The 4,053-nt window shown below is 47.2% G+C and overlaps 1 long non-coding RNA gene across 1 annotated transcript in view; it reads left to right on the top strand.

The window, feature by feature from the left end:
• Window positions 1-4,053, top strand: part of LOC104661452 — a 36,784-nt gene that overhangs the window by 120 nt on the left and 32,611 nt on the right. Inside the window, exons 2-3 of the long non-coding RNA XR_004054250.1 lie at window positions 1,871-2,042; window positions 2,287-2,367. This is a non-coding gene — a long non-coding RNA (uncharacterized LOC104661452). The remainder of the gene's footprint in view (window positions 1-1,870; window positions 2,043-2,286; window positions 2,368-4,053) is intronic.

Raw genomic sequence — 4,053 nt, 5'->3', positions numbered from 1 at the left:
GTGGCCCTGCAGCGAGAGCGGTCAAGGGCGCCTTGGAGAGAGTGACCCTCGGACCCCGCCGCCATCTTCCGGTCGTCCCAGTCCCGCCCCGCAGAGAAACGTGGCCGGGTTCCTGTTAGAATCCTGCCAGGTGTTCACTTGTTTGAAGAGGCGGGGGCGCCCGCCCCATTCTCTTATTAGAGTGCGGGTGGGGCGGGGCTCCGCATGTCTCTGCAGGGGCTGGGGGCTCCAGTGGTTACCGCCATTGCAGAATTGTAGCTGGGTGAAAGAGGTCTGACCTAACCAACTCCATCTTGCTTCTATCCCTGTTCATTCCTGAGCTTCTGTGAACTAATTTTGAGAGGAACTTAGTTTATAGTTTAAAACAAAGAGGATAACAGTCCTTTCCCAAAACAATTCTCCTTCTTGTCTGGAAACTAGACTGCCTTTGTAGGACTAATAAGTTAGCCATAAGACTAGAAATTACGGTTTAGGAGACATGCAGCTGGAGGCCACAAGATTATGATCCTCCTTAAACTGCTCTTAACATCAGTGCTTGAGGTATTTTGCTGACCCCACGCACTTGATGGATCCTGACACCACCCAGGTGGATAAAGTGACTTATCTGACCTTGTGGCCCCCACCCAGGGACCAACTCAGTGCAAGAAAACAGCTTCAATTCCTTATGATTTCATCTCCGACCCAAGCAGTCAACACTCTGGACTTACTGGCCTTCCCCCACCCACCAAATTATCCTTAAAAACTCTGATCCCCGAATGCTCAGGGAGGCTGATTTGAGTAATGTTGAAACTCCAGTCTTATAGTGGGCTCTGCGTGAATTACTCTTTATTGCAGTTCCCCTGTCTTGATAAATCAGCTCTGTCTAGGCAGTGGGCAAAATGAATCCATTGTATGGTTACAAAGTCGGGGGATCAGGCCGGGCGCGGTGGCTCAAGCCTGTAATCCCAGCGCTTTGGGAGGCCGAGACGGGCGGATCACGAGGTCAGAAGATCGAGACCATCCTGGCTAACATGGTGAAACCCCGTCTCTACTAAAAAAAAAAAATACAAAAAACTAGCCGGGTGAGGTGACAGCGCCTGTAGTCCCAGCTACTCGGGAGGCTGAGGCAGGAGAATGGCATAAACCCGGGAGGCGGAGCTTGCAGTGAGCTGAGATCCGGCCACTGCACTCCAGCCCGGGCGACAGAGCGAGACTCCGTCTCAAAAAAAAAAAAAAAAAAAAAAACAAAGTCGGGGGATCGTCTGGGATAGCCGTTGTGGCTACCTGTCCATGATTCGATAGCTCCCCCTCTGGTGACAGATCCAGAGGCCAGCCTAAGCGACCACATAGTTCTCTTGGACTAGGGGCTGACTCTGGCACTGTCTCTGCCAGTGGGGCGCTGCTAGCCCAATGTGCATGAACTTAATTGGAATGGAGAAATAGTCTTGGGGAGACATCCCATAACTGTAGCCCTATCACAGGGTGTCTGTAGCCAGGTCATGGAGTGTCTGTAGTTATAGCCCCATCATGGGGTTTCAGGTTGGTGAGTATCCTAGATGCTGCCAATGCCTCCTTCCTTCTCCAGACTGATTCTGTAGCTGCATGGTGGGGTGTCTGTAGCTACACCACGGGGTGTCTGTCTCAGTTTGGCTCCTGGGGCATCTCAGTTGGCTCTCCCTAACTAAGTAGGAAGAGGAGACATGCAGCTGGAGACCACAAGATTATGATCTTGGTTCGGGAGACTTCTCAGTCAGGAAGATTTCAGGGAGATTCGTCAGATGGAGAATAGGAGGATAGTTTGGAAGGGATACTCTTGGAGTTCTTGGTTAGGGATCTTAATTTGGAAGGCCTTGTCTGACTCATCTTTCTGTGTGTGTTTGTATATATGGAGGGGATCTCTGAAGGAATTGCTGATGGAAGTCCAGCAGGCCTAACTTGAAGAACACACCTTGTTTATCTGGTCACATTCAGTGAGACCTGAAAGAAGTTTCACAGGCCTGATTCAAGGTGACTGCTCAGAGACCACCCATTGAATTCAGGATCCGAGGTCACCCCTCCGCACTGTGAGTAGATCAAAGATGGCAGGGACCAACAGGAAAAATTTGAGCCTTGCCAAGTCAATGTTGGGTGCTGAACGAGGTGACTCGTGTTTTGTTATGTGTATTTTGCTTCTATTGGGATGGAAAATGTGAATTCGGCTCCCCATGCAGCCTATTGGGCAGCATCCTGCAAAATTGAGAATATTTTGCGTATGGTTCCATAAAACAGAAAAGACTGATCTTTTATAAAGTGGCTTGACCCCCACAGCTGTGGCACAGCGAGCAGGATCATCTGTTCTGGAAGCTGCAGAGAAAGGGAACCTGGAAACCTAGTATGCTGACAGAAAGGGTAAGAAATTCTTACCATACAGGTTTCTGCTCTGTGTGTGTGTGTGTGTATAAATGATAAATGTCACTGTTTGTCTTCTCTGCTAGAGTTTAATAGAAAAAAGGTATTTGTGAGACTGTTTTTAGGCTGTAGCAAATTTGGTGCACTTTGTGCTAGGAATTTATCTTTCTGTAACGGAGAGAAGGGTACCACAGGATAGAACGTGGGTTTAGGACTTCTATAAGCCCACTTTTCAAGCCAGCCCTGCAGGCTGGTCAGTTCCAAACTTCGCTGCAGGTCCCTGAAACCAATACCAGATGAAATTTCTCTGTCTTGTGTCCTTAAGAGCTTAACCTCGTGACTATGTGGGGATACATTCTCTTGGTCTCCACCATTCAGAGAACAGGAAATTTAGGGTTCATGTCATAGCCTTAAAAATTAACTTGAGCAGTTAAAAGCCTTTGCAAGTTTGAAATTGGCTGCTGTAGACTTCTCCTGGTAAAAGCAGTAGAAACTGATGAGTGCTGTGTAGCTCAGTTAACTAAGGCTTTATCTTTTGACATTATTGACCCGTGTTCAATTCTTGGCTTCGGGAATGATGCCTTTCTGATTTGTTACTTGTGTAACTTTGCCATTTATTGAAATTTTACCCCCCATGGCTGGTTTCTGATTTCCTGTCTTGACTGTCTTGAATTTTCCTTTCTCTGAAGTACCCTTGGAGAGATTCTAAATCTTGTAAAACAAAAAACTGCTCGCCATCTCTTTGAAGCACCTTATGCATCCATGGTTAAATTATAACCTTAGTTAAAACTTACAAATTTCTTGTGGAAAGTTACCTGTGGTAGAATTCAAAAGCCAGAAATATTGGCTGTCCTGGCTAGAGTCTGGTAATAAGAGATTTTAAAGGATTTTTTTTCTGAAACGGAATCTTGCTCTGTCGCTAGGCGGGAGTGCAGTGGCAAATATTGTGTCCGGAATTGTTGGGTTCTTGGTCTCACTGACTTAAAGAATGAAGCCATGGACCCTCATGGTGAGTGTTAGAGTTCTTAAAGATGGTGTGTCCAGAGTTTGTTCCTTCAGATGTTCAGCTGTGTCTGGAGCTTCTTCCTTCTGGTGGGTTCGTGGTCTCACTGTCAGGAGTGAAGCTGCAGACCTCCGTGGTGAGTGTTGCAGCTCTTAAAGGTAGCGTGTCTGGAGTTGTTCATTCTTTCCGGTGGGTTCGTGGTCTTGCTAGCTTCAGGAGTTAGACTGCAGACTTTCACGGTGAGTGTTACAGCTCATGAAGGCGGCGTGGACCCAAAGAGTGAGCAGCAGCAAGATTTATTGCAAAGAGTGAAAGAATAAAGCTTCCACAATGCAGAAGGGTACCCAAGCGGGTTGCTGCTGGCTGGCTCTGGCAGCCTGCTTTTATTCCCTTATCTGGCCCCACCCACGTCCTGCTGATTGGTTCATTGTACAGAGAGCTGATTGGTCTTTTTTACAGAGAGCTGATTGGTCCATTTTGACAGAGTGCTGATTGGTGCATTTACAATCCTTGAACTAGACACAGAGTCACAGAGTGCTAGTTAGCTAGCTACAGAGTTAGCTAGCTACAGAGTACCAATTGGTGTATGTACAAACCTTGAGCTAGATACAGAGTGCTGATTGGTGTATTTACAAACCCTGAGCTAGACACAGAGTGCTGATTGGTGCGTTTACAATCCTTGA

The sequence above is a fragment of the Rhinopithecus roxellana genome, chromosome 17 (genome assembly GCF_007565055.1).
Source record: "Rhinopithecus roxellana isolate Shanxi Qingling chromosome 17, ASM756505v1, whole genome shotgun sequence".
NCBI lineage: Eukaryota > Metazoa > Chordata > Mammalia > Primates > Cercopithecidae > Rhinopithecus > Rhinopithecus roxellana.
This window is presented reverse-complemented; position numbering and strand designations above follow the sequence as displayed.